This window comes from Schistocerca gregaria, chromosome 1 (genome assembly GCF_023897955.1).
Source record: "Schistocerca gregaria isolate iqSchGreg1 chromosome 1, iqSchGreg1.2, whole genome shotgun sequence".
Classification (NCBI taxonomy): Eukaryota; Metazoa; Arthropoda; class Insecta; order Orthoptera; family Acrididae; genus Schistocerca; species Schistocerca gregaria.
In genome coordinates, this window is record NC_064920.1 from 369,816,676 (window position 1) to 369,828,371 (window position 11,696).

The following is an 11,696-nucleotide window of genomic DNA, read 5'->3' on the forward strand; positions in this document are numbered from 1 at the left end:
ACGTTTGTACAATAAGGATGCATTTAGTTTTATTCTGCATTCAGGATATTCTAGTTTCACAATTATGTACACAGTATGTACTATAGTTTTCTATGTAAGTCGGCCAAAACGGGACGTGCAGCGCTGCAGGTGAATACCAAGGAGTGGAAAATTGTGCATAATATGCACGTAATAATGGAACAAGGATGCTGTATGCATAATAAAAGTAACTTCACCTTAACTGCTCATCACATGTTAATATGAGACTTGCAGAAGGTAGTGACTAAAGAAACTCTTGTACAAGGCAGCTACAATATTCAAAATCTAGCAGACAAGCTGGTACCGATAATAAATATGTAACTTCATTAAGCCACTTGAAGGTTGGTGAAAGACAGAAACCAGTCTTGGTATATACAATAAAGTTAACAAATACGGCTGACTGCCGGTCGGGGTGGCCGATCGGTTCTAGGTACTACAGTCTGGAACCGCGCTGCTGCTACGGCCGCAGGTTCGAATCCTGCCTCGGGCATGGATGTGTGTGATGTCCTTAGGTTAGTTAGGTTTAAGTAGTTCTAAGTCTAGGAGACTGATGATGACCTCAGAAGTTAAGTCCCATAGTGCTCAGAGCCATTTGAACCATTGACTACTAAGGGTCTTTTGGTAATATAATCCAGAGCCACGGTATTCAGTCACATCATCTTGGACAAAAATCAAGCCCTGAGAAAGTCAAATATCGGACTGCGGGTTCTTATCCGGCAGCCGGATTACTTACAGTATATTCTTCATTTCTAAATTTCATATAAATGTTTTGTACTATTCATCGATTTGTAAGGATCTGCTGTGGAAGCTAAGACAGTGCTACTGTCAGTCATTTCGTTTATTGCTGCGATGTGAATAATGAGGTAATTTCTGGTCGATTGCGGGTACCACCTAAAACTCTGAGAAGACACTTTCATGAGATATTTCAGAAAATAACGGGTGTATCTAAGTTTTACTGACACTGATGCCTAGCAAAAAGCCGGTGTGTAGTGGGTACTATGTGATTCATAAATTAGTTTCAGAAACTGTAGCCTTTACCGTATTGTGTAATGAGTTAATGCTAACATACGGAAAAAATGTAATTATTCGTAACTTATGTAATCACTACTACAGTCTCAGGAAATAGTGATAACAGCAACGATCAATCAAAAATATTTAGTTTCGTGATCTAAATACAGCCGAACTCCTCTGTTTTTACCCCTCTGGAAGTAATCACCCCCAGGTTGGAACCAACCACTGTTCTAATCAGTACTTTCCACATATTCCTTTCCTCGTCGATGCTTCGGAGACCCTCCACATCTCTTATCTTATCAGTCCACTTAATTTCCAGTATTTTCTGTAACAACGGTTTTCTACTCGTACCGAAACATTGTTGTTTTTATCATGTAAGCTAGTTAGGGTTTCCTCTGCACCTTTTCCGCCTGTACTCAGACACCTGTTTTCATCTCGACTATTTCACTTATGTTACAGCCTCTTGTGTTGTGTTGTATAGTCTTGTATGGTAACCGGGAGCCTAGAAACGACGGAGAGGCTCCGTTCCCACCGCAGCCGCAGTGGTCCACAACCCCACGACGACCCCCGCAGTCCACTTCAGCCCTCTGCCGCCCACATCGAACCACTCTTTCAGGGTTATTGTGCAGTTCGGCTCCCGGTGGACCGCCCAGGGAACGTTTCACCCCTATGTTTGCGTAGTAGAGTAATGGTGGTGTAAGCGTACGTGTAGAACTTGTTTGCGCAGCTGAGGCGAAATAAGAGGATCCAGACCGCATTCGCCGAGGCAGATGGAAAACCGCCTAAAAGCCAGACTGGCCGGCTCAGCGGACCTCGACACAAGTCCGCCGGGCTGATTCGTGCCGGGGACCAGGCGCTCCTTCCCAATCCGGAAAGCCGTGCGTTAGACCGCATGGCTAACTGGGCGGGCTGTTACAGCTTGTTTCTCAAATATTATCTTAGGAGAACGTGAGGACTACATTTGTGCGCCATCAACTACCGATTTCAACAGGAGCCTTTTTTTTCCTCCCAATAAATGTTTGGAAATGATTGTGCCTTGATCAAAGACAATATTCTCCTTTTTCCATTCACACACGTGGCAGAGAAACTTCGGTTTCCAGACGAATTTCTTTTGTCCTTGTGTCCCACATCTTGCTAAATAGTCAGTGTCTCTCGAAAAAGTAAGAGACTGATTGTGAAGAGAAACATAATGTAATAACTAGACCATCAGTTCACACTTTCAATGGATACGGCGACGCCAAAGAGGAGAGAAGCCTGCAGTATGTCATCCAGGGAAGCAAACAGGTCGGTAGAACATCAAGCTCAAAGCAGAGGGAAGTGCACAGAAGAAAGGCGGCAGTGTGTTAGCAGAGCACGGAAGCTGTTCTGCGAAGGTCGGCATGTCCTGGATTCCGCGTGCCGTGTTGCACGGCGCCTTTACGGCTACGGAACTGGCCGCCAGGGATCGCTTCCAGAAAACGGTACTAAAACACTGCGCCACTAGAGGTCTTACGCCGCAGGAAACAAGTCCACTTCTCGCTTCCTTCCTCCAGAAGGGAGGGGGAGGAGATCAGTGTCTAACGTCCCGTCGACAACGAGGTCATTAGAGACGGAGCACCACGTCGGATTAGGGAAGGATGGGGAAGGAAAGCGGTGGTGTCCTTTCGAAGGAACCATCCCGGCATTTACCTTAAGTGATTTAGGTAAATCACGGAAAACTTAAATCAGGAAGTTGGGACACGGTTTTGAACTGTCGTCCCCCCGAATGCGAGTCCAGTGTGCTAACCACTGCGCTACCTCCAGAAGGGGCTGTGGCGATTGGAGCTATAACTTCCCTGAAAATGCTAGCCTGCCTTACTTGTGTCTTCATATCTGAGTATTTCTCAATGACTATTTGACAGCGCTAAGGGAGTAAATAAGAGTAATTATTCAAATGTGCGAATGCAACGTGTTTTATTTTGTTCTTCAATTCGTAGTCGCAACTTAGCCAACCTGTGCAGTGCTAAACTAGCGCACTTGATTAGTTTCCCCTTTGCTTAGACAACTGGTCTTATCTCGACCTTCCATTTACGTTATACCATTTTTTTTAAAAAATCTTTATTCATTAAAACCAATATTATAAATAGTAACCCACCACCTAAAACATTAGTGGGTCGAAGTAACATACAAAAGTACTAATTACCAGCAGCATTTACTATACCTTTCTCTACTTAAGATTAGTTATAGCATGTTTTTTTTTTAAAAAAAATCTTTATTTCTTACAAAAAAAAATATTTTATACAATAAAACCCACCACCTTATGAATTAGTGGGTCATGTTATAATACATTACTTAGGTACAGCTTATACATTTCTAATTCTAATCTACAGACAGTGTGTTAGTTGAATGGGCAGACCTACTAATTAACAAATCTGCTACTCCTAATATTACTACTTACACTAGTCTCTACTGCCTGCAGCGTTACAAACATGCCAGTAAATATACAATCCTACTTGTGTGCCTTGCTCACCGAGCTAACCCCGGTGAACGCGCCCTGGCACAGGGCAGGCCAATACTTTTATTCGCTGCAGGTTTCTATCTTAATTCCTATTCTAATTTCCTAACCTAATGAACTATTCTAAGTCAGAATCGGTGCGTTGTCAAATCCGGTATGGTCGCCCCTCTCCCCCTATCCTGCACGTGGCGGATTCCAACTTTACCAGTCGACCAGTCCACGCACAGGCGGTACGGGATTGGGGTATTGACCTAGTATGTTAATTTTTTAAGTCTTAAAGCTCTCTCAGATATTGTGTTAGGACCTTTCGTGATACCTCATTTGCCAACTGATTTAGCAGTCGAAAGGTCTCGTCTTGTCTTAATAACATATAAGTGTCATAGTTGGGTAGTTGCTGTCTAAGTGTAGTTGCTACATCATCGAAAAGGGGGCACTCGTAGACCACATGGTCGGGAGTTCCCTCCAATGCACCACAGTCACACGTAGGCGTTGCCCTCTTCCCAAACCGACATAGATACGTCGGGTAAGGCCCATGTCCAGTGAGAAAGTGGAACAAACCCCTAGTTGGTTCAAAATAACCCATGCTCATTCTTTCCCTCACATTCGGCAGGAAGCTGAAAGTTCTTCTGCCGGATTCCTCTGCCTCCCAAACTTCTTGCCATAGCTCTTCACCCCTCTTCCGTATCTCGCCCTTATCCCTAACCCTAACTCCCAAGATGTCTTCTACTTTTTCTATGTCCCCTTTCTTTGCCCAATACCAAGCACCCTGTTCCCTAATTTTGATATCCAGAGGACAAAGCCCCATTATTACTAATAGGGCCCCTCCCGGAGATGTTCTGTATGCCCCCACAGATCTTAATATCATGTTCCTTTGAACCCTTCTCACCGACATGGCGGGCACAACCCTCGTGAGCCTGTGTGCCCAGACTCCCGCGCCGTAACCCACTATTGATGTTAGTATGCTATTATGATACAATTTGATAAGGTGAGGGGGGAGATGAAATCTTTTATGACCTATGGTGATGAGGTTATTGAGAATTTGCAGAGCTCTTTGTGTCACGGTTTCAATGTGCTTTCCGAAGTTCCACCTTTCATCGATGATGATCCCTAAGTAACGTCCCTCTCGTCGTCGGAGTACTGGTGTGCCCTCAATTCTTACGGTCGGGTTTCTTATTAACTGTCCCTTTAGTAATAGATAGGTTGATTTGGTCGGTGAGATGGTCATCTTGGTATTACGGCACCATGATAGTAGTTGCGTCATGGCTCTGTCTATTTTTGGTTCAATATCCTCGCGACTTCGGCCGCCAACCAGTAGAAGGAGGTCATCAGCGTAGGCTATCACCTCTAGCACATCTTCATTTTGTTGCAATGCATTTAAGAGTGGCTCCATGTGGATATCCCAAAATAGGGGACCTAAGACGGAACCCTGGGGACATCCCTTTGTTATGGGTTTTCCAATCCTCCCGCTAGGGGATGATAGCCAGACCTCCCGATCTACACAATAGCTCCTAAGGCAACCGTATAGCGGCCCTGGGCACTCTTTCTCCCGCAAGCAGGAGAAGAGCGAAGGCCACCACAGGTTGTCAAAGGCGCCACTAATGTCCACCATGATGCCGACGATGTACTTGCACGGGGCCGAACCACAGACCTCGGCCGCCAGGGCGATCGCATCAGATGCAGAACGCCCAGGCCTGAAGCCAAACTGTCTGTCGCTCATCCCGTGCAGCACTCGGTGGGCAGTCAGCCTATCAGCAAGCAGCTTTTCAAGGATTTTCCCGAGCACATCCAGAAGGCAGATGGGTCTGTAAGACTTTGCCTCAGCTGGATCTTTATCGGGGCCTTTCTTAATGATTACAACGTTTGCTGCCTTCCAGATCCTCGGGAATTTGCCTTGCCGAAGGCACTCGTTGTACAGCTGGGTTAAAGGAGCGACCAGTTGTGGGGCCAAGAACTGCACCACCTCCGCCACAATGCCGTCTGGCCCGGGGGCTTTCCCTCTCTTTATTGTCTTTATGAGGGCAGCGACCTCTTCCTCCGAGAAGGGGAGGACTGCCTCATCATTTGTATAGTCGCCCAGATCTAAATCCCGCAACCGTCGCTGTTCCTCAGTATCCTCTGTTCTGTCGTCGTCAGGCAACAGGGATCGGAGTAGGACCTCAGCAGTCTCCTGCCATGAGTCCGTCATCCCATCCCCATGCCTGACTGTGGACAGCATCATAGGGGAGCGGATCTTTTCTCTTACTAGTTTATACGGAATCCCCCATGGATCCAAGGCCAGCTGATTGGTCACGAATGTCTCCCAGCTTCTAACTCGGACCGCTTTTAATTCTTTTTGAAATCTTTCCTTTGCCTCCCGGTATAGCAGTAACCATCTCTGCTCCTCCCACCAGACGACACTGCGCTGGTAGTGCCTCCGCAGCCTTCTGACAGACTGACGCAGCTCCTGCAACTCAGCAGACCATGGTGTCGGCGAGGCCGCCATGGCCCTCCTCCTAGTTGGCACGGCCGCCTTCATCGCTCTAGTCACTGCACACACCAGTTCCTCAGCTCTGTTGTCAATGTCAATTTGTCTGTCACCATCCGGTAACGGAGGAATGTCACACTCTCTGGCTAAGCGTTCCCAGTTGGCTTTCCTGATTATAGCATGTTTCTTAAATATAACTGTAGGAGAATATGAGGTATGTATTTTTACGCCATCTCTTACTGATTTCTGTAGGAACCCTTTTGTAATACCGGCGGATGTTTAGACTAGTGACGGTAGTCAACACATCAATCAGTTTTAAAACTAATTAGCAAGTCTCCTATGGTCTCTGGAAAGATATGTAGAGTGGGACAACTATAGGAGAAGAGAAATATTGGAATATATCCAACAAATAATTGTGGACGTTCGGTATAAGTGCTGCTTTGACATATGTCACACTATACATTAAGCCCCCCTCCGAGGAGTTAAGGTAGCTCTGCACAAAACGACGTGTGTCCGTGATTTGCAGTATGCAAATACTATCTGAAATCAAAAACAAACAATTTTCTTGATCTATGGGATACTGGTAATAACTCAGTTTTTTTTATATTTGAAAAAAAAATTATAAAATGGCGGTCGTCTGAAGCAAAGATATAGTTTTGTCGTGTATTTTTGGTCACGCTTCTGCAATAACTTATGAATAACTTAAAATGAAAAATAGCCTATTACACTTTGCAGACGTGTCCGAGGAGTAATTAGCCAAATTTCAGAAAGGTATCTGTATTAGTGTGCCCTCAATCTATTCCGTCAGCTTGAAATACAACTTACCTCACGCAGACGGAATAAATTGCGGGCACATTACTAAACGTACCTTTCTGGAAATTTGTCTGAATTGCTCGGGCATGTCCGTAAGGAAAAATAGGCTACTTTTTTTTACTTTAAGTTATTCATTAGTTAATGGAAAAAACGTGACCAAAAACGCACGACAAAACTACATCTGTTTCTCCGAACGTCCGCCACTTCATTATTTTTTTTCAAATTTCAAAAAAACTGTGCTATTTATCCGTGTGCAATATCCTATAAACAAAGGAAATCTTTTTTTAAATTTCAAATGATATTTGTAGATTGCATGGCTTCCGTCGTGGACACACCTCATTTTGGACTGAGCAAATTTTAACACACCGGGGGGTTTAGTGAGGACTGAATTTCTTTAGAAAATCATGAAATGTTTACCAATTATCAATAAATAATGTGCAAATAGATTTACTTTGATTGCTCTGTTTTTTTATTTTGTTAGCTGACTGAGGAGAATGGACCCTTAATCAACCACGCCGAGAAAACCTGAGAAATTACGTCGTTATAGCGTTTCACACGGCAGGTACTCGTCATAGTCACCCACTAAACTGATTTAACAACGTGGAGAGGTAAGGAGACTGGCCCTACCTCAGTAGTTCGCAATACCCATGAAAACCGAACCTAGCTTTGGGGCGCTGTAGTGATGAGCACCTAAGAAGCGAGTGGTCGGGAGAGGGTCAATGGCAAGGAGCCATGTGCGTAGTTCAGTCGCATATGGCTTTAGAACGCGCTTCGGGTTGCGCGTGGAAGATCTAGCGTTGACTTTCATATTAGTTTAGGTATGGTGAGGTTACTTAGCCGTTATAGTGTTCGCTATGGATGGCATAAAGCAAACTCGGCAAGTGCTACCTTAAGGGGGGACGTTTCATAAAAACATATACTATTTAAAAGATGCACCAGATCAACAATTTTGAAGAGACTGCAATGAAATTTTTTACCATGCCTTACATGAAATTAATACATACTGTTAAGTTCCTTCAATTATATACGTTTAACTTTTTTACTGAATGTAAAAATTTTATTTTCAAAGAATAATGTAGGTACCCTTTTCCAAAAATTAATCAAGAGATTTCTAAAAATTTATGTTTTTTTTTCTCTTTGCATATACTAAGTTTCTCTCATAAGGGTTTTTGAATACTTAAAATTGGAGGATTTATTGATTTTTACTTATAATTCTGTAAGTATAATACAAAATTAATGCAAATTTCCGAGCAATATGCCCCAATCTCATCTTACACATAGACTTTTAAAATTTACTCTTGAGAGAACATATAATGGGTTTATAGAAAAAAGTGCACAAAATTTTATAATTCTAGGCTTCATCGATTTCGTGAAAAAGATACATAAACTTCACAAAACATGACTTTCAGGAATTGCAATTTAGAGTTCAACCTAACGTTTTTTCTTGTGTCACCGCCTCAGAAAGGCCCCACATTTCTGTTCAGGGTCTTTTTTCCCTTCAAGTCTTCTCTTATGCTTTCTTGCTTACAGCTTTCTTTCCTTTACCATGTCTTCAACTGTCTTCTCAGGTGCAGAGAGCAGCTGTAAATCTATTTTTCTCAAGATATCTTGAGTGAAATTTCCTATCTTAAAGCCGGTTCTCTCCAATACCTTCATCCTCCCTACGCTCCCATCATTAAATACAACACCGTGGCATTATTTAATATGAAAGAATCGAACACTTGCGCAAATCTCCGCCAGTAGCGCAAGGCAAAACAAGACTTCGTTCTTCATAAACAAACCAGTGGGTTTGTTATTGTTTATAAGATGAGGAACAGTCACAGATATCTCTAAAACCAAGGCGTGTATATAACAGTCTTTCAGATGCATCCCGTGAAAGTTTGCTTGAAAGTAATCCACGGAAACGCTGTTCACCGAACTAGAATTGAAGCGTTGCCTCAAAAGGCGGGCGTGGCGGAAAGGCCGCGTCACACATTTAAATTATTTTTCAGGCATATCAGACGCAATTTCATCATTGAAACTTTGGAAACATATAGTCCGTAAGTTCTACTAATAAATAAAAAATAATCTGAAAACTGACATTTTCGGTCAATTTCACGAACCCCTTAAGAAGCTACAGCGATAGTTTTCCGCCGGCCGGAATGGCCGAGCGGTTGTAAGCGCTACAGTCTGGAACCGCGCAACCGCTACGTCCGCAGTTTCGAATCCTGCCTCGGGCATGGATGTCCTTAGGTTAGTTGGGTTTAAGTATTTCTAAGTTCCAGGGGACTGATGACCTCAGAAGTTAAGTCCCATAGAGCCTTTTGAACCATTTGACAGTTTTCCGTGTGTATAAATTAACGGGGCGGAGTCAGAAGCAGAAGAGGGTCCTGGTGAGGGGCTAACCTTTGGCGTTGCCAGTTACCAGGGTTGACATCGGCTAGAGCCTGAGGTGTGGGTCAGAGACAGAAAGCACGTTGGCAATGCCGCAAAGTATTCTCCACCCACTTGCGCAGAACTCATCGCACTACTGCCTTCCCAAGTGTACACCACTATATTCATTGGCACTGACCCACGTCCGCATAGTGCAGGAAGGTAACAGTAAATTATCTTTGGCACTGACCCACGTTCGTATCCGGCCGGAGTGCCCGTGCGGTTCTAGGCGCTCCAGTCGGGAACCGGGCGACCCGCTACGGTCGCAGGTTCGAATCCTGCCTCGGGCATGGATATGTGTGATGTCCTCAGGTTAGTTGGGTTTAATTAGTTCTAAGTTCTAGGTGACTGGTGAGCTCAGAAGTTAAGTCGCATAGTGCTCAGAGCCATTTGAACCATTTTGAACTACGTCCATATACTGTAGGAAGGTAACAGTAAATTATCTTTACCAAGGAAACAACGCGTATCGCCTCTCCCTCCCCCCCCCCCCCTCCAAAAAAACTGAACGTTAACGAACCTGTCGAAATTTAGTCTATATGTGTGAGGCAAACGAATATTCTTGGCACTGTTAAAACAAGTGAATGTACACATGAAAATAACTCGATTTGAATTGAAGCTTGTCTCAGTTTTTTAACGACTCTGCTCATTGTTCCTTGACAGGGACGATATGGCGGAGGCAATGAGCGATGAAGTCGCAGTGGGATCCTCGAAACCTGCAGAAGATTTGCAGCTGGATTCCGCAGGCGCACACACGGAAGACGCGGGCTCTGGTAAAAAGACAGCCGCCGTGTCGGCAGCGGGCTACGAGCAGCAACCAGCTACCAACGTCACCGAAGCCAGGGAGCTGGTGGCGGTGATGGCGCCAAAGACGAGGGCGCGAAAGTCTGACGAGGTAAGACGGACCACTGAACGTGCGTCGGAGAGTGAAGGCCAAACGGGTAATGCCACGAAGAAGGATCAAGGTACGTCATTACACGGTGGGAAAGCTGATTTCAAAGGCGAGATGGGAGCAGCAGGCACGAGAAGGGCGGAGGACATAGAAGGAGCAGCGGATAGTAAAACAAAGGCGCCGGAGACAGCAACGGCGAAGGTGACCGTCGTACCAGATCGCCAAGGGGTGGACGTGAGGCACTGGGATAAAACGGTCTCTTCCACCGCTCACACTGTACCTCGAGGGGGTGAGGCAGAGGATGAAACATTCTGTTATGAACCTTTCTGGAGGGCGACTGAACGAGAAGTAACCTCCTCCGAGAAGGCTGAAATACCACGCCCAACCGATAGCAATGTTGAGCAAGGACCAACACGTGCAGGAAGCAGTAAGAAGCAAGAAGTCGAAAGACGAGGTGTCACCTTTCAGAAAGAACCTACCAAGATCGAGCAGGCAACGGACGTCACTAACGCTCAGGAAATAGTCTACAGTATTGTCGCTGAATTACCGACTACTCCCGATCTCGGTACAACCACTAAGACGAAATTTACACTTTCTGGTAAAAAACGAAATAGAGCAGAAAACTCATTCGAAAAAGAACACGTTCCAGAAAATGTTATGAATGAACAACTTTCTGGCACTGTTACAAACGAACAACAGTCTGGTACACCTGAGTCCACTGCTTCGGCAATAGATGCCACCGACACCACAACAGAAGACATCTACAGGGCAACTCCTATGAGCCTTAGCAGACACGAAAATAATTATACTGAAACAGAAGCAATGGGGAAAAAAGCTACAGGACCAGTCGCAGCCAGCAAACCAATGCTCACCTCTGCTGCTCCTTTTTCCATTTCGTCACCGGTAGAAGCCTTCGGGAAAACAAGTGGGTCCTCTCCTAAACAATCAACTGACGGAACAGCGGACGCAGAAAAGAAGAGTCCTACAGACCACGGAGGAACAACTAAGATGCCCGATCAAGTAGTCAAAACAGACAGACCGTCGTCACCAGTCTCCACTGAAACAAGCTGTACTACACCTCATCGAGGGGCTAAAGGTAAAGAACAGGAGTCACCGTCTGAAACATTTGAGACTACGCTCAAAATCATCTCACTGTCAGAATCACTATCTGATAAGACGTCAATGGACAAAACTAAGGCGCGAGCGAAAGAAACTAGCAAAATATTCCAGCCTAAAGAAGAGACTGGTGTCCAAGACGATACCATAGGCTTTGCACCTGAAGGATCTGAAGTCGATCAAGGATCAGCAGTCCCGAAGATTGAAAGTTCTAGCACAGAAAATGAAGCTTCAAAAACTAAGACACTGATCAGCCAAAAGTCGAAAGGACCATTGAAGAAGCAAAAGAGTTCTATGGAGTCGACAATTGCAAATAGCGTGGCTCAGAAGTCAACAGAAGAGGCCCTGTCGTCTGAACTGGTCCGTCAAGACGATGATTGCAGCGAGCAAACATCGACGACGGCACCAGGAGGAACTGACGCCAAGGACCAGATTCCAAAGAAACAAACGAATCGGAAGCCCACTGAGACGACGAAAAAGGATTCACTGCGCAAACAGGA

General features: G+C 44.9%; 1 protein-coding gene across 1 annotated transcript in view; it reads right to left on the minus strand.

Moving 5' to 3' along the window:
- LOC126346953 (uncharacterized) overlaps nucleotides 1-11,696 on the minus strand; it is a 1,435,518-nt gene that overhangs the window by 224,795 nt on the left and 1,199,027 nt on the right. The gene's annotated exons all lie outside the window — the stretch shown is intronic.